Source organism: Lissotriton vulgaris, chromosome 5 (assembly GCF_964263255.1).
Source record: "Lissotriton vulgaris chromosome 5, aLisVul1.2, whole genome shotgun sequence".
Classification (NCBI taxonomy): Eukaryota; Metazoa; Chordata; class Amphibia; order Caudata; family Salamandridae; genus Lissotriton; species Lissotriton vulgaris.
The window spans coordinates 1,091,879,760-1,091,903,535 of NC_141693.1; positions in this window are offsets into that span (position 1 = coordinate 1,091,879,760).

Below are 23,776 nucleotides of genomic sequence, written 5' to 3' on the forward strand. Positions count from 1 at the left end.
GAAGTGCAAATCTAACGCAATGTAAACATGGCAATTGTACAACATACGCAAATAAATAAAGTACTGATAAGACTAAGAACCTGCTGTTAATGAAAACAACAAGTTGAAAACCTTTATAATAATGTGGGGACATCAAACACTGATGGCAACCCCTCTGCAGTATGAATGTTGGGCCTACCCTTGGCAAATACAAATGTAAAAAAAGTGCCCATAATTATCCTGTAGTGTGGTGCATATTCCTGATGTAGTGGGATTTAATAATCCATATCTACATCTAAAAAAGGTCAAATAAAATGTTGGGTGACGGAAAAACCAAATCAAATGTCAAACATTCAAGTGGCAAAATCAAAAGATCAGTACATCTCGTTTCAGTATAGGAGGACGGCCTCAATTCGATCCTGTTCTCATCCAATATGATATATGTTAATGTGGAGCAGCAGGCAAACTACTGTAAAGTGGGAATAGGACCTTTATAAAAAATGATAAAGGTCCTCCGTGGTATTTAAACCATCTGGTACCTTCATGCCCAGTTCTAGAATCATTCTCGACTCTAATTGCCGTAGCATTTTGTCTCTATCCCCTCCCCTGCCTGGTTTGGGGACCGAGGTCAGGACAAAATAGCTGAGACACTGTAGGTTGTTACTGTGTACACTTTTGAAGTGTCTTGTGACAGGATAAGAGCTGTCATTATTTACAATTGCGCAAATATGCTGTAATATTCTAGCATGCACCTGAAGCCTGGTGCTGCCAACATATCTCAGGCCGCAGGTGCATGCCAGAACATAGAAAGCATACTCCGTCTTGCAACCGTAACTGCCCTAAATTGGCAATGGGACTGGACTGAAGGGAGTCGTGTATGTGCTGGTATTAACCCCAAATTTCTATATCCACAAGAAATTGGTCCAAAGCATGAGGCGCCCACACAATGTGCGTAATAATCCTCTTTATTGGCTGACTGCACAAAACTCCATAGTGTCAATACTATCAGCATTGCCCTTCCGATAACAAGCTTTGTCAAAATCGTTTCAGGCTCACATAGCCCTTGTTCACTAACTGAGGCAAATGGAATCCAGCATAAAAGTTTTATCACGCACCTGCATGATTTTAAATGTTCCTCACAGTGGGCGTGTGCAACAACTGCATCTTGGTAGATGGAGTTCTACTGTTCATTTTGTTTCCTGTATTCGCTGCCGTCCTCAAAACATTCATGCTGTTTCAAAACCTTAGTGGTAACACCAGGAAAATCATGCCTTTTTATGTCCATGCCAACAGGACACTTTGCACTACAGTGTGAATGTTTGTGACATAGAGATAGACATAGCTGTTGCAAAAAAACCACAGTGTATTTGGCAAACACCACCATGCAAACACACTCTCTGTGATAACTATATACTCGTGTAAAGAAATGCAACATATATAACAGGCATGAGGAGAAGGGCAAATAGGCATGTAACATGCTAAGTTAGTATCCAGCACACGGCCCACCATGTCACTAACACCACTGCTCTGCTTCCTTACAGATCCTTCAACTCATACTGCCAATGTGAACACGTATCTAGAACAGCCAGGGAAGAAGACAGTTCAACCGCTGAAGCAGGTGTGGCAGCTGCAACTTCATAGGAGACACACCCAATGAGAGACCTACATCCCCACAAGGATGACACCAAAGCTACACCTGTGAATAACAGTGCAGGTGCCATGGCTATGCTCTGTCCAGTTGCAACTCCATCATGGTCACTGCCCACTAGAATCCAGCAATTGTCCATAGTGTGTAGAGCAGGTAGCCGTAGGTCTGAATCAGCGCAGAGTGGAAATGGTACAACAACAGGTGTATATTTTCAAAAGCTGAAAAGTCAACACTGCGGTGCAGCAAAACCAGCACAAGACGATACGAAAGTTGAGCTGCCACACTGTGTTCTTGAACAAAATAATGACATTTGGTTTAAAGCCTTAGAACATATCACAGAAAGGGATGTCATTCGCTGTAACCACACTGTGCTGTGCCATTGAAAACGCATCTTCAGCACTACCACCAACACTATACTGTGAAACATCTACGGGCATTTTTATTTTACAATTATGCTCACAGTTATTTCTGGATTTGGCAAACATAGATATTGTTGAAGTTTAGTTTTAATTAGATCTTATATTTTCCATATATTTGTGAATAAACAGTGATATGATTGTTGCGGGGATTCTGCACATATACAGAACTATGCACAGGAAACCAGGACCTCGGTAGATAGTGGTGTACCAACCTATCCCCTCAGCACCCAAAAATCCTGAAACCGATTAGCAATAGTGTCTCATTCGTTCTCTGACTAACAGTGAAGCTACCAATGATTAGATAACCCAGAAAACGACACTCCAGACTCGCTCAGGAATTGCGGGAACAAGACAACCTTTTTGCTCACTCACTCATACTTGTTCACAATATGAGTATTCAGAGTCATGGTATAGTTTAACATGTTTATTTTAACTAATGCGCTCTATGGTACAGTACACATGCCATTACTAGCAGCAAAATGCATAGAAACAATATTGTCAGCATTATCACATTTCCATAGAATACAAACAGGGATATCATTTTATAAAGACAATGGAAAAGGGCTACAGTGCCTTACCACCCTCCCTGTGCTAAGATATAGATTATTCATAAAAAAGAAAACCTCTTGGCTTTGTCAGTAGACCCCATACTTCAAGGCCTGGATGAAAGGTTTACATCTCAGGACAAGCACAGCTCTTCTCTCTGGAAAGGTTCCTCTCCAAGTGCCTGAACTACATGCTTAGCTTGCAATATTAAAGCATATGATTCTCAGTAGTGCAGATGTGTGTCCTTTTATGTCTAGGTGCAAGGGACTAATCAGAACAGAATAACAAGAGACATTGTTGATCGACCTTGTACATTGTGTGCAGACTAAACCTCAGAGCAAGGCAGAGAAAGCAAAAAGCAGATAGTTCTCATGTGAAAAGGGCACAAAGTCTTGCAAAATATATGTATGTGGTGCCGTGCGCAAAGCAGCCTAATGGCAGCAAAGCTCATGCTAACTTAGCAATATTGTCAATGAGTCAATGAACCCACCACCCATATGACACCCTCCCCCCAGCAAGTTCATAGCATGTAGACATAGGATAAAAACAGAGTTCAATCTAGTACGAGCAGTGTTCAAAAGCACCTTCATTTTGTGAAAGAGAAAGAAAAAAAGGTGCAAAATAAGGTAGTGCAAAAAACATTTATGGGGAAAAAAAGTCTCATGAAGGGAAACATCCGGAATGCAAGCACCTGCGAGATTCTTGTGGGGCATTATCGAGGTTAATCCATCAAAGTATAAAAGCAAAAGTATGCAACACCCTCCAAAAGGACATCATTATCGTTGGAAGAAAATAAAGACGCCATCCAATTCAGCAAGCTGAAAAAAAAAACCACGTGTGTTCTTTGAAGTCAGGTGCTTCCATGAGCATTGTCGGATGATTTGCGTCATATTCGATGTAGCTTTGAAGTAGAAGATTCTGTGTAGCGTCACAGATATTCCCATTGAGCCAAGACTCCAAGTGCAGCCACACGCGCCATAAGGCTAATCCTAGAACAGTCCTGCTCATGAGCCACTAAGGGACCCAGTAGCTGGTTGAAATCCGGGTCTGAACATGACATATTGGAGAGGCATAAATCCAATGCCCATGTGAACGGACATCTCAAGCACGTAAATACTGATTGCACACAAGTAAAATACGCAAAGCAGAAGGCTAACCCATAAGATACACTGAGAGAAACTAGTGGTAATGTACAGAAGCATCCATGCAATTCCAGATGGCCCAGGCTGTGCAGCACTACATGAGCATCAGCCATTGCACAGCAGGCACAGGAGAAGCAGGATTCCAGCAGCTAATACCAGCATTAAAGGGAATCTACCAAAGACGCTGGAAAACATAGAATGAATGAATGCAGGTATTACACCAAATATTGTCTGAAAAGAAGTCACAAGGCCAGAGCCAACAGCTTTAAAAAAATGATTAGCAAGGCCATGATTAGAAGAAGCATTAAAAATTTGAAGAATGAGCTTCCCAACAAGCAGTGGGGGGTTGGTGTTCAAAAGCGTTTGAATTTCGCTAGTAGTACTCGCCACCTGCAGATTAAAGGTCCCGCGCGCGGAAGTAAGGGGACATCTTGATGTAATAAAAGCGCTTTTAGTATGCTCAACTTGTTGAAATCTGCTATCGAAGTTGGTCTGGAAGGCCAAATTGAGCAATCAAGCTTCCCACGAGTTGGAGGAAAAAGCAAACAAAGCGCTGTGAAACTCTTACAATGTATGGTATTCCAGCAAGCAAACCGCAACATTCTTGGTTATTTAGCCTCATAGATGCTCGTAAACATCCCTCCCCAGTGCTGCGCTGTCCATTGGAACTAGTGCTGAATGGACATCCAATGGTCGTGCACAGCACTGGGGAGGTAGTGCTGCTGTCGGCCAACGCCCCGACGCAGCACTTAAGGGGTTAAAGTAAGATAACTATTGTTAGTAAACAAAGTGAATGTGGATGTTATTGCGGGAACTGGAATACCTTTTAAAACACAAACAAGGTTTGGAGCGAACACATTACAACCCCCGTGCAACTTTATGCTTTTGCAAAAAACGGGAATGACCTACTGTAGAATCGCAGTCCTCCCCCGTAAGGTATACTTCTTTCTCATCCCTCAAGCATATATATGTGAAAGGCAAAGACCACAATTCATTAGGTATGGGCGAAATTTGCGAATTTGCGTTCCGCAAATTCACGCGAAATCGAATTTGCAATCCGCAAAATTTGCGAATTCGTGCAAATTTGCAGATTTTTGTTTTTTGTGTGTTTGCGGGGTTTTTTGCGTGTTCGCGAGGTTTTTAGCCTGTTCGCGGGGCTTTTGCGTGTTCGTGGGCCGCTTGCATGGCGAAGTTACGCATGCGGTCATGTATGTTCACAGCACCCTCTGGTTCACCACTGCCACACTCTGATTCATCACTGCCACCCTCTGGTTCACCACTGCGACCCTCTGATTCACCCCTGCCACCCTCTGGTTCACCCCTGCCACCCTCTGGTTCACCACTGCCACCCTCTGGTTCAGCGCTGCCACTCTCTGGTTCACCCCTGCCACCTTCTGGTTCATCACCGTGACCCTCTGGTTCACCACTGCCATCCTCTGGTTCATGACTGCCACCATCTGGTTCATCACAGCACATCTGGTTCACCACTGCCACCCTCTGGTTAACCACTGTCACCCTCTGGTTCAGCACTGCCACCCTCTGGTTCACCACTGCCACCCGCTGGTTCACCCCTGCCACCCTCTGGTTCACCACTGCCACCCTCTGGTTCATCACAGAGCCCTCTGGTTCACCCCTGCCACCCTCTGGTACAGCACTGTCACCCTCTAGTTCACCACTGACACCCTCTGGTACACGTCTGCCACCCTCTGGTTCATAACAGCACCTCTGGTTCACCCCTGCCACCCTCTGGTACAGAACTGTCACCCTCTGGTTCACCACTGCCACCCTCTGGTTCATCACAGCACCCCTGGTTCACCACTGCCACCCTCTGGTTAACCACTGTCACCCTCTGGTTCAGCACTGCTACCCTCTGGTTTACCACTGCCACCCTCTGGTTCACCCCTGCCACCCTCTGGTTCACCACTGCCTCCCTCTGGTTCATCACAGCACCCTCTGGTTCACCCCTGCCACCCTCTGGTACAGCACTGTCACCCTCTGGTTCACCACTGCACCCTCTGGTTCACGACTGCCACCCTCTGATTCATCACAGCACCTCTGGTTCACCCCTGCCACCCTCTGGTTAACCACTGTCACCCTCTGGTTCAGCACTGCCACCCTCTGGTTCACCACTGTGACTCTCTGGTTCACCACTGCCACCCTCTGGTTCCCCCTTGCCACCCTCTGGTTCACCAATGCCACCCTCTGGTTCACCCCTGCCACCATCTGGTTCATCACTGCCACCCTCTGGTTCACCACTCCCACTCTCTACCGAGACCTTTTGTGACGTAGCGGCAGCACAAAAGATGCGCCATGGTGCTGGGTATTAACAACATGACGCATCTGAGAGATGCGTCACGTTGTAAAGCCCTGCGCCATCAGGAGGCGTTCAGGTGCAGGGGAGGGAGTCTTGCGCAGGAACGCCTCCTAAAAGTGGATGAGTGAAATCTACAAGAATTCACTCAGTCACTTTTAGGCCAATGCTGCGTCAAAACCCTACGCCTGCTTGAAGCAGGTGCAAGGCTTGATGCAGCATTGGGGAGATAGGGCCCCCCAGAGCATTGCTAGAGCTGCGTCGCAAGCTCGACGCAGCTCCAGCAATGCGCTGCTTTTACAGCACAGATGCGTGACGCATCTGTGCCGTTTTTGCCACATGGTGCGCCGCATTGTAAATGCGGCGCACTATGGGTGGCGGAGCTGCGGCGCACAATAACTGGCGCATCCCTGGGGATGCACCAGTTATTTTAAATCTGCCCCTATATATTTAGCCAACGAGGGAGCACTTACTGATTAGACAGTGGAAAGTACTCCAGTTGAGTAGAGGTATTGCACAAAAAGGTTGCATCTTTGTGGACAAACACGCAGGGCGGGATTTATTCTGCCCCCTGTTAGTCTCGTTTTTTGTGCCCTTCTGCCCTCTGTTAGACTTGTTTTTCCCTTGTTTTTCTGCCCTTCTTCCCTCTGTTAGACTCGTTTTTCCCTTGTTTTTCTGCCCTTCTGCCCCCTGTTAGACTTGTTTTTTGTGCCCTTCTGCCCTCTGTTAGACTAATTTTTCCCTTGTTTTTCTGCCCTTCTGCCCTCTGTTAGACTCGTTTTTTGTGCCCTTCTGCCCTCTGTTATTCCCTTGTTTTTGTGCCCCTCTGCCCCCTGTTAGACTCTTTTTTGTGCCCTTCTGCCCTCTGTTAGACTCGTTTTTTGTGCCTTTCTGCCCCGTTAGACTAGTTTTTTGTGCCCTTCTGCCCTCTGTTAGACTCGTTTTTCCCTTGCTTTTCTGCCCTGCTGCCCTTTATTCGACTGCATTTTGTGCCTTTCTGCCCTCTGCATCACCACATCATCACTCAGCGCTACCCCAGTATCACTCAGCACCACCACATTATCACTTAGCACAACCACAGCACCACTCAGCGCCACCACAGCACCACTCAGCACCACCACAGCATCACTCAGCACCACCACAGCACCAATCAGCACCACCACAGCACCACTCAGCGCCACCACAGCATCACTCAGCACCACCACAGCATCACTCAGCACCACCACATTATCACTCAGCACCACCACAGCACCACTCAGCACTTCCACAGCATCACTCAGCACCACAACAGCATCACTCAGCACCACCACAGCACCACTCAGCACCACCCCAGCATCACTCAGCACCATCCTAGTATCACTCAGCACCACCACAGCACCACTCAGCATCACCACAGCACCACTCAGCACCACCACAGCACCACTCAGCGCCACCCCAGCATCAATCTGTGCAACCATTCAACAACTGGTTCAAATATGTTCTCTCAATGTTTCAAACTTTATTACAAATGTCAAAAAAAGATGTTAATATTTCACTTCTGTTCTTGGATTTTCTTCACAATAAAATACACTGAACATAATCTTCACAAAATGTATTTACAAAAGTTTAAGCTATTGCCATTATAAATTAAAATCACTTTTACTTAAGTATTAATTATTTTAAAAAAATAAAAGCCATTGTAATTTGTAATATCAATACAGCTAAGTCACGTAAATACAAAACATGTTGCATTACAAATGCTATAGGTGTCACATTTGCGAAAGTTATAACTATTGGCATTGTAAATGACAATGCTAATAATTTAGCTATTTTCAAAACCAACACATAAATAAAAAAAATTGTCATTTACAGGACCAATAGCTCAAACGTTGCTAATGCCAGACCTATTGCATTGCAAATGCTTGTTTTTATATCTGTCATTGTTTCCTGTTGAAGTTTAATTTTCGTGCCAGGCGCCTCATTGCATACTTGTAACTATTTTCTGACCCTGCTTCAAGGGTCAGAGCAGGGTAAGAGTATAGTTGCAAGTAGGCAACGAGTCGCCAGGAAGCACTTACAGGTTTACAGCAGCAGGTGCCCAAGTTGAAGTTGATTTCTTTGTAACCCTTTTGTAAAAGGTTACAAAAAATTAGCTTGAACTTTTGCACCTGCTGCTGTAACCCTGTAAGTGCTTGGCTCAAAATTCGTCCCCACTGATTTTACTGCGATTTCGCGAGATTCGCGGATCGCGAAATCGTGGAAAATCCGCAAATCCACGAGCGGAACGAATTTTCAGCCCATGCTTACAATTCATGCAGAAAAGCGCTACCCCGGGATTCAAAGCGGCCTAGCGGGTAATGTTTCACACAGGAGTTGAATTGAAACAAAGAAAAAGGTAAAGATATAACTCCACGGATGAGCCAGACAGCAGAGTAAGTCTCTGCCACAGAGAAAGGCAAAGGATCTATTTTCTCTATGTGTAAAAGAGTGTAAATTTTATCTTTCATGGACATAAACTCCTGTTTGTCTGTGAGGTTAAATGGTAAAAGAAAGCAGAGGCATTTAATAATCCCATGGCACCTTACTCATTTTTAGAGTTTGCAAAGTCCATGTGAATTGCATCACAGAATGCAATTGATTTATACCATGATATAACAATGACACATCTTCTTGTTACGATATCAATAACAGAAGAAACAATATTATCCAATGTGTAAATGCGGGAAGACAGTGTTTTAATACAATTGTCAACAACAGCAAGAACCTTTTCTAAATTTGTACGGTCAATTTCCCGCAGACGTGATGCTGCTTCAATCTGTGTAAGTTTCCATATTTCATTGTAAGCTGCGTAATGAATCTCTTTCTTCTTGGAACCTTGGGTCCCAAGACAATGTTTTTGGAAAACAACAATAAGTGTTGTTTAACAGATGAAAGTGCAGAGTGCTGCAACCACTGTTGACATAATTTTCCCACCCAATAGGTGGTCACCGAATGCGTTTGCAAAAATCTAGGTTCGGGTTTATCTTGTGTATACCATGAACTAATGATATGAAAATGAAGCTGGCAGGCATTCGAAGTCGTCTGCCAGACTAGCCAACCTAAAGGATCCAACGCAGACATGTTAAAAGTGTTATTGTGAAATAAAGATTGCAAGTCACTAATTGTAAAATTGGTATACATGCACCAATTATTATACTCAGCTAAAGAGGGAATGGCAGGGACGTTTATCTTTTTTGCAGATGCCAAAACCAAGTGTTGGACTTGGCCCTTTTTGCAGGGTCATCCCTGAACTTTTTGACTTCCTCCTGTATTTTATCTGACCTATTGTTGGCCGTTTTATGACTCTGGGCACTTTACCACTGCTGATCAGTGCTAAAGTGCATATGCATATGCACTCCCTATTGTAAATTGATGTTTGGATTAGTGACTCCATGGTTGGCTGAATTTGGTTTACTTGTCAGACCCTAGTACAGTGCACTGTGTGTGCCCATGGCTTGTAAATCCAATGCTGCTGGTGGGCTTGCAGCACTGGTTGTGCCACCAACAGAAGCAGCCTGTAAAGTGTGTCTCAGGTCTGCCATTGTAGAGCCTGTGTGCAGTCTGGCACTGCCATATTGACTGGGCAAGTGCACCTACTTGTCAGTCTCTAAACCTTCCCTTTCTGCATATTAGTCGCCCCTATGGTAGGCCCAAGGGCAGGGTGCATTGTATGTAAAAGGTAGGACATGCCCTGGTGTGTGTGGCATGTCCTAATAGTGAATTACAGCCATTTTCGGTTTTCACTATTGCAAGGCTATCTGTTTCCCATAGGCCAGAATTGGCTGTTTGATTATTACACCTTATAATCCTAACTAACCCAGGGAAGCAGGTGGAAATTCGAGTTTAGTATGCCTGAACTCAGAATAACAAAATACATCTTTTTGTGAACTTGATTTTTAACTTTCTGTGTTTGAAAATACGACTGTTAGAAAGCAGGTATTTTCTTGCCTAACTATCCAAGCCTGCCTCTGCTAGGTTGTTTATTCCTTGTCTGGAGTTTGAGTGACAGGGGCTGGGGGATCCCAGGAGACAGGGTGAGTCAGCACACGGCTGAATAGAGAGATATACATGTAGAGTGGTGGGAGGATCTGCACCCGGGACCTGAATAGGGCTCTGCCTTCCCTCCACAATACTGGCTCAACCCCCTGTGGTGCGTCTGATGTCCCTGGCCTACACTGTAAAAGGAAAGAATGAATCATGTGAACGGAGTGCCCCAGGACTGACCAGAACTGGTTTAGACTAGGCAAAGGCCTCTATGCCTTTAGAGAACAAAGAGAATATGAGTATAAATAATGGAGCCCAGACCCCAAGACTTTAGATCACTTTTGGGAAACAAGAAGAACCTTTGCTTAGGAGAGGAACCAGAGAAACTGAGAAGGAGACTATCCCTAAGCTCAGTGCTGTTTGGGGAATTGGCCTGCAGTCGTTGCCTGACTGCCAAAGAAAGGAGAAAGGAACGTTGTGCTACTTTCAAATCAACTTGTAAAGGATCTCCAAGGGCTTGAGATAGAGCTTACCTACTGCTTAAGTCTCAGGGACAACAGACTTCACCAACCACCTCACCTGCCTTCCCTTGCTGGGAATTGAAGTACCTGATGTTGAGCTGGGCGTTCTGAGAGACTGCATGTTGCTGGGAGCTGGAAGTGCGACTCAAGACATAGAAGCGTGTCACCGCCGCACCTGAAGCACCTCACATCACCGGAGAAAAGTGTCGCCGTTGCAGCAGACGCCGTTGCATCACCAGAGAAGAGTGTCACTGCCGCAGCCGCTGTTGTCACATCGCTGAGAAAGTGTGCTGATGCTGCCGGTGTTGCATTGTCTCACCGAGGCACCTGCATCCCTGGAGAAGAGTTTTACCATCACAGCAGATGCCATCGCATTACCAGAGAAGCGTGTCGCAGGGCCTGCACTGCTCAGAAGATTTGTTGAGTTTCCACATTGCCGTCCGACATGCACGCATCATTGTTGCATCAAGAAGAAGAGGCATTTTGTTTCTTTGCACCGGATGTTCATCGCATTACAGCGCTGCTAGTCACATCACCACGGAAGCGCAGTAAGAAACCGACGCATCACCCTCCCCACTTGTAGACAAACCGACGCATCCCCTACGCAGCCATAGGGAACTAATGCATCAACGTTCTTGCTTGTAAGAAACCGAAGCATCACCTTCCCTGCAAAGCTTTCGTTGTATAGCATTATGCATCCAAAGGTATGTCGCATTTACCATCTTACAAAAACAAATCTATTTCTACCATTTTTAAGTACTGTGTTATGGATTTTTGTCGTTTGTGATTTTGTGTTAAACCTATATAAAAATACTAATTTTTATACTACAACTTGTATACTACAACTTGTGTGGTGTCCATCTGTAGTGTTGCCACTGGGTACTGTATGTGTTCACAAATGCTTTACACACTGCCTCTGAGATAAGCCTGCCTGCTCGTGCCAAGCTACCAAGGGGGTGAGCAGGACGCAAGGACCCCTATTTGGTCAAAGGTACCTACCTCTGCCAACTAGAGACCCCCAAATCTAGCGCCAAGCAAGTAGTTTGGTACACTGTATCATTTCAAAACAAAATTTGTGCTGTTATCAGGCAAACATGGTGTACGGCTTCAGTGCCTCACACCTGCAAGTTCTTAGAACCCCAAATCGATTTTGAATCAATGGTGGCCTTCCAGTGATCAAAACCCCTGACTGACAGATTATGTCCGAAAGAATTTGAATAAATTAATTGTGTATGGGTCAACATGACTTTGGGTGATGAAGGAATATTTAATTTAAAGTAATAGGACTCAGTTGATGATGATCAAATTCGTTGAAGTATGTACATTTATTCCTAAGTGTTTTAGTACTTCCTTTTAATGGTGTAGGGCAATGCTCCCACTGTGTATAATTAACAGCAGGACGTAATGTATGAGTCCTATGTAGAAAATGATACCCCTAATGTTGATAACAGAATAAATCGGCATAATTGGCAGAATTAAAATACAAATCTTCAGCATTAAAAGCAGCATAATACTTTAAATCTGAAAACAATGATTGTATTGCATGCACATCCCAGTCATCTGAACTTATGTCCTGTGTTACCACATCACCCATGGAGACACAAAAGACATATAGTATGTTAATAAATTCAGTCGGGCCATGGACCTCAAAATCTTCTTTATCCCACATGATGCCATCTGAAACTGGGAAAGTTGAAATATTAACAAGAGTCTGGTTATGCTTCATTATGAGGGAAGATGAGTGGGGGGCCAAAATACCGGCAACCAAGTTCACAGCAGAGCGTTCTGGTAATTATTAGCCATTGATGAGTAGGAAAAACACTGTTGCAAATCCAATTGACATGAAGAGAAAAATCAGGTTGAGGACCAACCATATGTATGTCCAAAGAGGGACTAAATAAGTCTGTTTAAACTAGGAGACAAAAATAGTCAGTTTAGTAGGGCCAATTGAGGTGGTAGAGGACGTATCATAAGAAAAGCTGCCATGGTGTAAAGGACTTTCGGGCAATCTTTGCAAAGACTCATTAGTGGGATAAGCATATTACACTTCCTCATTACAGGAGGAAGCAGTCGGGACAGGCAAATGGTCAACAATAGGGTCCATCTCGGTGACAGTGTCAGTAGGTGCGTTGAATGATGCACCAACCCCAGGATTCCTCAAAAGTGTGGGGCACGAAACAGCAGGCGTCACACTATTCGGAATTGGCCAGATGTTGTAGCTTGACATTGTCAATTGAGATTTACCTGTTGTCCTTGTGACCAGGAAGCAGTGGTAAAATGACTGTACGAGTAACCTTCAAGACAAGCAATGGAACTGGTGCACGATAAGTGGGACCAAATTCTTTTTTGTTCTCCAACTTCTCTCGGACCAGATCACCAAGTTTCAGAAGCCAATTAGCCACAGGAATGAGCAGTGCAGCATCAGTGGCAGAGGGTAAATGTTCAGTTGCAAGACTGTCATGGGTCTCTTGTAGGTCCTGTAACATAGTAGAATGATTATCTACGTCAAAGGTTGCCGCAGCCGCCGCAACGTCTAGACCATCAACATCTGGCACATACATTTTGATGCCAAAGAGCATCTCGTGTAGGGTCTGCCCACCAAGAGGTCTTCTAGGGAGAATATTTAGTGCACGTTGGAATCCATACAAATGAGCTTGCCAGTTCCTGCCAGTACCTAAGACTCTAGCTGTCAAAGATTGCGTGAAGTCATGGTTCATCCGCTCCACAACCGAACTGCCCTCAGGCCTGTATGGAGACGAAACCTGCACCAGCACCCCCAAAGACTTCATTGCATCCTTGTACGCCTTACAGGTGAGTGCTGGACCGTGGTCTGAATGAAAGGTGCCATAGGCAAAAATCCCTACAAAGACACACAAATTTCTGATGACATTTCGAGCATCAGCACTACGTTGTAGCCATACCAAAAGGAATCTATTGCACGAATCAACCGCAACTAAAATGTCATTATATGCAGTATCTGAAGAAAATGGACCGCGGTGATCAAGATTGGCACAACCAAAATGCTTATTGGAAATGCATAGTTGTGTGCGTGTCACCATAGTAGGCTTAATTTGCTAACAGAGACTGTACATAATTACGGGTCTGTTTATATAAACCACACTACCAATAACATTGCTGCAAGATAGAAACTGTTGCAGACACAGCTTTGATCAAAGAATATTTGCGGTCCGCGTTGGGAATCAGCTGGTCACCAACGTCGGGTATTCTTGCAAAGGGAACTTGTTCAGGAGTTTACTGATAAGAATACTTTGAAGGGAAACCCTGTGGGTAATCAGTGCCCTTCGTTGTAGCAGCTATAGCTGCCAAAATCTCATTATCAATCTTAGTCATGGACCTTGGAGTGGCTGCTACGGAATACATGGCTACTGCAGATTTGGCTGCTTCATCAGCCAAAGAATTACCGAAAGTATGTGCTCCCACACGCTGATGGCCAAGAGTATGTGTCACATGTGTGAGGGACAGACGGTGTTTAAGATCTGCCTCTTGAACCCAAAGTGTTTTATGCTGAATTGCGCTGCCTTTAGATTCTCAATAATCATTTTGAGACCTAAAGTTGTCATTGAAGGACTGAACACAGTAATATGAATCACACACAATGGGAGTAGTCACCTTTGAATCTGTACACTCGAGAGCAAGAACAGCTCAGCCAATTGGGTGGTACAGTTTCCTTGCGCCTATGTATGCACTACATGAGACTTGAACTCTCCTTTCACCATTGTTCCTGCCACAATAGCACAAGCCGCTGAATAAGCATGTTTAGAGTCAGTGGCCAATTGCGCTGTGCCATCTGTGTAAAGGATACCTTTGTACTCCTCCAAAAGGAGCAAAAACAAAGGAGGTGGATGAACATGTTCATACTGCACGCAATCCTGTGTCTGAAAAGAGGGGTAAAAGAAAAACATGACATCAGGAGACAACAAAGAAGTAGCCCATTGGATCCAACAGGGATGTAATGCTTTGGAGTATGGTACACTCACCTTTGTCACTGCTTCTAAGGCAGGGTAAGGAGTAACCACCAAAATGTGTTTCCCCTGCGCTATTGCGCGTTCCTTCAGGACTACCATTGCATAGCTGTTAAAACTTTTTCTACAGTGGAAAATTGCACTTCAGCTGAAGTGTACAGATGAGATTTGTATGCAATAGGAACTGTGTCGCCTTCATTGTATGTTAAGTAAGTGAAACCCTTTGCACCTGGTACAATTCGTATCACCAGGTTTGTGTGGTTGCCACGTGTTAACAAGTACTTGGATTTAAGTAGATCAGACTGCAAAGATTGCATAATAACAGAATGTTCTGCTAGCCAGCTGGCTTTAGAAAATGTAGGTTGCATCACAGCATAAGGAGGCTTGATATGCTGGGCATAGTCGGGAATGTAAGTCTGCCATCAGTTCAAACATCCCAGCAAAGACTGAAGTTTTTTCAGGGTAGTTGGTGAGCGCAGACTAGTGCATTTCTCCAGAAAGTGGGGTGCCAAGCCCCTACCTACATTATTGAGCTCATAGCCTAAAAAGAGCACCACATAGCAAGCAATGTGAGATTTAGCAAAACTGAATTCGTACCCATAGTCTGCAAACATGAGAATGATGCGGTCCACACAGCATAGATGTGGCCAAAGTTCGTCATCCATCAGATAAATATCATCAACGTACGAGTATGCATCTGCGTCAATGCTGTCTAAAAAGGAGACAAGACGGGTGGTGAAGACCCAGGGCTATTCTTATACCCCATAGATAAAAGCCAATTTTTTTTCTGTTTTCCACAGGCTGTGAATGTGGTCCATTGACTGCATTCAGGGACATGTTATGGCTTAAGAAGCCATTGGAAATGCCAAGTGTTGTTTTATATTTTTTGTGAACAAGATTGTCTACACAAGCAGAGCTATGGGTATTCTGTACTGCAAAAGTACGACAATGAGAGTTCAAATGCTGGTAATTCAAAACTATGCAATAAGACCCATCAGGTTTGGATACAGTAAAAAGAGGATTATTCATCGGTGATACTGATGTCTCGATCACACCTTGATACTCCAACTCAGTTAGAACATCGGAAACTGGACCTTTAAGTTCCCACCGGATGGGATATTGGGGTTGAGCTTGTGGCACAGACCACAGTGGTATCGCGTGAGGTGGAGAATCTTTATCAAAGCCCACCTGATTACATTTCACTGCCGGTGCAAAGGCCAGAGCCCACTCAGCTTCAAAGGCCTCTGCATGCTCCTTGGGGACATAATGTGAAAAACTCCGAAGTATCACGTCCTCTCCTCTTGACGTGTCCAGAACAAACAGTGGGGGCCAATGCACCTCCGCCAACAAAATGTTGTAAGAAGCGGTCAGATTCTCCCTAAACAATTCCTGTGATAACATGCTCAACGTCATCTTCAATTTAAAAAAAAACATATTATATAGTCTATCGGGGGGCAACTCGGGTGTCAGCTGTCTCTACTCTAATGAAAGTGTCAGTTGCTGTTGCCTCCAGACAAGGGCGCAGTGCCTCCCGCACTATGGTTACTTCGCTGTGCTGTCGAGCAGAGTCACCACCTAAGTTCAATCCAGCAGTCGTGTTCTCACCATCTGAGGCATATCTCGCTGTTGAAGCGGACACCTTTTTCTTTTGGAAAGGAGGACGAAAACAAGGTTGATAGTGTTGTTTGCCTTCAACGTCCAACTGACGAGGCTGATCACGTCCCTGTGGTGCAGGATGACTCTTGCAAACACAAGGAGATGATGGACAAAGCGCTAAAACTTTTCAGACACTCACCCCCAGTCCAAGGTCTGGGTTGAATCCATCAGCATTCTTTAGCTCTCTTCGCCACCTCAGTCTGACTCAGCTATATGAAAATCAGTCTTTACACTGTGCCTCATGGGAACAGTCGAGCCCGAACTACCAAGCCAGGTCTACCCTGAACCGGAAACAAGCATCCTGGGAGCAGTTTCTGGGTAACACCCTTCATCAGCCAGGCTAGCTTGAATCCAGTGGCAAAGTGAGCAAGAGACCCACATCTGGGCATACCCTGCCAACTTAGGGCAAACAAAGCAAACACAAGGAGTTGATGGATGGAGCGCTGACATTTTTCAGACACTCACACCTTTTAATCCATCATCATTCTTTAGCTCACTTCGCCACCTCAGTTCAGACACAGCTATATGCAAATCAGTCTTGACCAGGTGGCTCATGGGAACAGTCCAGCCTGAACTGCCAAGCCAGGTCTTCCCTGAACCGGAAACAAGCATCCTGGGACCGGTTTCTGGGCAACACCCTTCATCAGCCAGGCTAGCTTGAATCCAGTGGCAAAGTGAGCAAAGGACCCACGTCTGGGCATACTCTGCCAAATTAGGGCGAACAAAGCAAACACAAGAAGAAGATGGCCGGAGCACTGAAACCTTTCAGACACTCACCCTGCAAGATGACTCTTGCCACAATCCTAGCAATCTCCACCACTGACTTGAGAGCCAGATGTGTCCTGTGAAGAACGAGGAGAAAGCTGATCAGGGACTTGAAATCTATCAGGAGTTTTAATTTTTGCGCGGTCGCGCAAGTCATAAGTGCGCTCAGATGTGTCAGGCGTCAGTGAACCCGCAAGCAAACCTTGCTTCTGTTGTTGTTGCCCCTGTTCTTATTTTTCCAGTTCTTTTTTAGGAAAGGCTGGACACCCACCTTTATCAGACTGTGCTTTTTGTTGTATTTGCGATTGAATTTGCATTTGAGTAAAAGGCTTAACTCCCAAACTATTGCAGCCTATGGTTTTATAAGCTTTTACAATAATCTTTGGTAATTTGCGTGGTTTGTCTGCCTCATGGACTGCCTCCAACCGGTTTGCCACTCAAAAGCTTACTGCGTCGCCCGTGACATTGGCAAGGGTCATATCAGCAACCATGTCGAACACCCCCACCAGTCTCATCCCCAGCTCCACATCTGCTTCGGCCCCGTGTTCATCCTGAAAACGTTTAATCATGGAGGGGAGTACAGTCGTTGAGGGAGTTCCAAAACACTAATGCGAACTCTGCTGTTGGGGCCATTTACCTGTGATCTTTGCTGCCCTGTGCTGCTCCTACATTTTGCCAAGCCTGTTTCCAGCGACCAGTCCGGGGGACTGCAACGACCATCGCTGCATCTATTGCGCTGGGACTACGACTCCCAGAGTCGCCGGGCGCGGGTCTATCGCATCACTGGCAGCGCCGGGAGGTGCTTAAGAACACCTCGGCACTCCCACAGTGCGGGACGCAAACTCTGCTGTTGGGGCCATTTACCTGTGATCTTTGCTGCCCTGTGTTGCTCCTAAATTTTGCCAAGCCTGTTTCCAGTGACCAGTCGGGGGACTTCAACGATCATCACCGCATCTATCACGCCGGGTCTACGACTCCCAGAGTCCCCGGGCAGGAATCTATTGCATCACTGGCAGCGCTGGGAGGTGCTTAAGAACACCTCAGCACTCCCGCAGAGCGAGACACGCGCGGGTATGCCCGGGCGCTAGGACGGGCCCGTCCGCACCCGGTGGAGACCGTTGGAGGTTGTGCCCTTCTTTTGACTAATTATTATTATTCCCAGCCATTTTTGGACTGTATTTCTATTTAGAAGATTGGGCCGGTATATATTGACTCTTCGAATTCCAGCATGAATAAGAAAAAGGGAGTTGTGGGTACTTTGGATTCCTTCCTCTTGAGGGCAGAATCATTGATAACACACGAGATACAGATTGCTGAACGTTGCCTGTCACTAGACCCAGCTCTGTTGCAGCCTCTTTTGTCACTACACGATCTTGACCCAGCATGTTTAGACCAGGCACTTGATAGGTCTGTAGTTGTTGTTAGTCCCCAGGAAGTCTTGGAGGCTGGGGCTCCCACTACCGTAGCATTGGAGGCACTCACTATCAACACAAGGGCACAGGCAGCCAAAAGGAGAGGGAGCTCCAAAGTAAAAGCACCTATAAGTAAAAGGAAGAGAGCATACTGCACTCGGGAAGTTGTAAAAGCTATGCGCCCTGCTTACAATGCCCCAGCAACGTCTACAGTTAATACCCTTAATTTAGGGTGCCAACTCGGACCTGGTTTTGGACTCCAGAGGCACACAGACTGATGCAACCCCTAATCAATTTGTGGCTGAAAGGGAGACAAGTTCTTATATGGAAACTTTGTTTGTAAACGCAGTGGAGAAAATCTTGGATTCGGCCTTATCCAAACTCAAAGAGGAGATTCATAAGAACTTCGAATTACTCGGGGGTAAACTAAATAGGAATGACTTTAACATGGAGAATTGTGGTGGACCTAATATGCACTGCCCTATTGGTAACGGGTGGGTGGTTTGTCAGTACCAAATCCTATAATTTCCAGGCCAAATGTGACACACCAAACCCTGGCAAACAAGGATGCCACATTGGCTAACCCTTATATTAATTCCCACCATTTGCAGTCTCACATAGGTGTGAGCCTGGCACAAAAATTATCTAGAATTGGTGATACTAACCCAGGTATCGATAACCTCCCCAGGCGCCCAACATATGGTAGAACTGCAGGCCCAGATGCACAGAATCTAAATGGAGGTTCAACTGTCCCTAGCTACACAGGAGTCAACTGCACAAGAGCCAATGCAGATATCCTGAATTTACCCCTGAGCTCCTGTCCACATGTTTTGGTCCTAGCTGGAGTCCCACATCTTGCTAAGGACCAGAGGGAGTCTTGGGTAGAGTTAACAATAAATGTGTGGATTGGTTCGTAAAGCACAAAAGATTTCACGCCTCAGATATGTATAAAATTCTCATGGTGAGACAAGTAGGGTGGGTTGGTCATCTAGCTAAGTCTATTGGTGGCGACTGCATTGTAATTATTTTCCGCAAGCCCCAAATGGTCCGACGGATATTAGGTATCCAAGAGCAAACCGCATTGTTAGACACTAGTATTAGTACATTACCGTTAGTTTTTTTTCTACAGACCCCAACACACTAGTGCTGTTACTACACAACTTCCCCTGTATGACAGTAACAGGTTCGAACGTTTGTCAGGCCTGGATGTACAGGACTGACAATTATGTAGGCTTGTTGCTGTTAATGGATGTGTGGGAAATACAATAGAGGATACATCGGGTGCACGTTCATCCACCTTGGGGAATCAGCTTGATGCTGAGGAAAAAAAGGATGAGCAGCTACTTACAAACAGCTGGTGATCATCTGCCGGGGGGTGGTGATATATCACCCACATTACCTGCTTGCGCAAATATATCTAATATTCCCCACAAGCCCATAAGACGTAAAACTGATACTGATTTGAAGGTATTAGGCTGGAATGTTGCAGGTCTTGAATCCAGGTTAAATGATGCTAACTGGTTACATATGATATCTGATCAAGATATCATAATGTTCCAGGAAACATGGGCCACACATGACCTACACATTGAAGGGTTTCATTGTTTTAATCTACCTGCACCGAAGCCTGACTTTGGCTGTGCATCTGGGGGTCTGTTCATTGGGATAAGTATCGAATCCGGAGGGAGTTTTAAGGTCGAACCCACCAACAGTCTCAAAATTCAAATATTGAAATACAAAAGACAAGTCGCCATTTATTTGATAAACTTCTATAATAACGATTTTTATTCGGTCCCATATAGGAACTTCATCAAACTCTTTAGCAATCGCTTGAATTTGGATAGACAGCAAGGCCCAGACGAGCAGAGTGGGATTCTTTTGGGAGGGGATTTACTGCCAAACGTCCAACCAAATCACATGGAATGAATCCACTTCATATGGATTCTGCTTCAAGAAGGAGATCAGAATTAGATATTTTCCTGAATGAGCATATCCTCATTAACGTAATGGATATTGCTGGAACTGATTCTATTTACTCACTAACCAAGCACCAACTACCAACATTTAGAGGAAGGGATTGCTCTTCAATTATTGATTTTATTTTAATTTCCCCTTGCCTTGCAGACCGCCTGTTGACTGCTGATGTCCAAGTAACAGATTTTGGAGACCATAATCCCCTTAAAATGGTATTAGGCTTAGCTATGCGCCCTGTTTTTACCACTCTCTGTGGAGCGAGAGACTTAACCCCATCTACTGATAAATTAAGATTGAAATGGAGGGGGGTTGACAGTGAAAAATTACTCCAGAGTCTGCAAGAGGGGCACAAGGATTTAATTTCCTCATGTCTATCAACTGAAGGACCACATTCAGGGGTAATTCAAGATTTCACCAAAGTTTGCATAGAATTTAAATCCCACTTGTCGGTACCCCTTAAAAGGGATAAAATAGAACCGAGGTGGTTTGATCATACATGTTCAGAGGCCAATAGGAACTTGCGCAAGGCCCTAACCTCCAAACCAAGGAGCTACGTAGATGTAAGATTAGCAAGGAAGAGGTATAAAACTGTAATAAATGAGCGGAAGGGTATCCTCCTTGGTGAACTCTGGGAAATACTATCCGAGTCAGGAGGTGGGTAGAAGGCCAATATATTTTGGTTCGCAGTCAGAGATCTGCGCAATTTGGGACAGCAACTGACACCAGTGAGTTGTACTATTTCCAGCTTAACATGGGAGAATCACTTTTCCAAGATTTATGCCACACCACCACAAGGCTTAGATCACTACGTACAGGGCAAGCTATGCTGCCTACAAATCACGTCCTTAGAGGTGGAAGAGGCAATTGCCCAGAGCCTCGGCAATAAGTCCCCCGGCCCAGATGGGCTTCCTATAGATTTAATCAAATGGAAACCAGAGTTATGGGCCCTGTTACTCCTGAATGTTTTTAATAACTTACCGAAAGCCCCCATGCCTAGTACCTAGGCTATGAGCGTCTTCGTCCCAATCTATAAAAAGGTCGATAGATCAGACCCTATTAACTAGAGACCCATCTCATTGCTTGATAACACACTAAACATTTTGGGTCGAATTATATTTAATAGGGTCTCACAATGGACAGAGGAAAGCGGTATATTAGATCCATGCCAACTGGGTTTTCGAAGGAAGGTCGGAACCACTGAACAATGTTTAAATCTTAATTTGGTTATTAGCAAATACAATATTGCCCGATCTTCCCCAGTATATATCGCTTTCATGGACCTATTGTCCGCTTTTGATTTAGTCAACAGGTCTAAGCTTTGGTCCATTTTTTTGGATTATGGATTGGATGAGCCCTTGGCCCATTTCCTGGCATATCTGCATACCGATTTCAAAGCCCAAGTCTGAATTGGCATGGGGGGTGAAGTTTCGGGACCCATTAAGGTAGGAAGGGTAGTTAAACAGGGGTGCACCCCTACTTTTTATCATTTACATCAATGGGCTGAGTAACTCGTTGAGACTGTCCGCTCCAGACGTCCCGATACTAAATGGGAAACCGTTACCAGTACTATTGTACGCAGATGATGTGGTCCTTATAGGCCGCACACCAAACTCTCTGCGTACTTTGGTCAAGCCCTTCGTTGAGTATATGGACGGTCAGGATTTACGTGTAAACTTTAAGAAATATTTTATTATGTCATGCGGCCAGGGAAACACCAGCTTAATTCTATACTGGTATTTTTAAATTGCAATGGGTCCCAGTAGCCACATACGGGGCCGAGATATGGGAGTTGACAAAGAGTCATTGCATCCATCAGAAATAAAACTGGTTTTGCAGAAAGCTGCTGGGTGTTCCAATCTCTACTTCCGATTATATATGCGATAAGGAACTTAACTTACATTTTATTTGTGATTTTATTAGTGCCCGGTCTGCTCTATTTTGGCTTTCAGTGTGGAGGAATAAGTCATCATCCTTAACCCAAGAAATCATAAGCGATTGCTTGAAGTGTGAAAAAGGAATGGACATTCGCTGGCTTTGGGGGGTTTACCAGAGCCTCTGTAGCAGAGGGAAGGGTAGCCTTTTTTAGACCCTAGCCAAGCTGAGTTATTGCATAAGAAGGAGCTGAAAAAAGCACGTTATACTTTTTAAAGCTCAGAAAGGTCTAAAATGGAATCCAATAAATCATCTGTTCTTAGCTACATGTATAAAGATCTGTATAGGTTCCCCCTACCAATTTATCTTACCCTACCATATGACCAACTGGGAAAGAAGCCTTTTATTTCGGCTGAGAGCAGAAACTTTAACATTTTTGTTATGTTTTCCTCTTGGCAATTGGACAAATCTCACAAATGCACAATGCCCCTGTGATGGAGTGAGCATACAAACTAACTTTTCTTTTCTTTTGTAAATATTACTTAAAATATATTAAATGGCTCTTAACTCCCTTTTTTAAAAAAAACATAGACCTGTTTCCTTAGAACAATCTTACCGGATGATGCTTTCCTTAGAAAATGAAGAAATAATTTTTCGCACTTGCACTTTTTTGAGAGTTGCTACCCGAGCCCGGAGGATGATGAACAATCCTTGACTATCTTTTGTATGGTAGATTTGCTAAACTGTACAGCGTTTATTATGGTGTTAAATCAATTTTGTGAAATTTTTAAGGATTTTATAACAATGTGTAAAGTATGATGTGCTTTTATGAATTCTTTGAATTCGAATAAAGACTTTTGAACTTGAACTTGAGTTCCAAAACACTTAAAGTACACAGCTGCAAACACCCTACCCCAGGTGTTACAATCAGCTACCTCAAGAAGTAAGTCTTTAGGCAAACTCATAGTCAATATCCTTTGTTTTTCCACAGGTGAGGTATTAGGAAAAACATCTTCTAGCTGTCCAAATTTTTCAGCAAGCCAATATGGTAAATCATCCTTATTTTGTGGGCACTTGCCCATTACGGAATTAACCATGACAGGAATGATGGTTGCACCACCAGGTCCAGCGGGTTGCGCAGCAAAGCCAGATGGTCCCACCTGAAAGTTGTGCATCATGAACTGTATAACAGCTCCATGGACGTATATTAAAAAAAGTATGTAACACGCGAAATTCCACACACATGGGTGAGGGGTATACCCAGCCAAAATGGGCCATGTGGCCCCATCTGTCGATAAACGGCCCAAATGGATCCGCGTTATTGGGTGAGGAAGGGTGAAATTAAACCAAATTAGGTGTTGTTAAACTGTAATAGGAAATTCCAGAGCCTGATAGGGCTGATAAGCATTGGGAAGGACAGTAGCAGTCTATGTATGAAACATATTATCTGGTCCGTCCACCGCCGCATAGGTGACCCACAAATAAAACACCTCAAAGCGGTAAGCTGCATCCGCATTCGACTACAAAAATCACTTCAACACCAGCA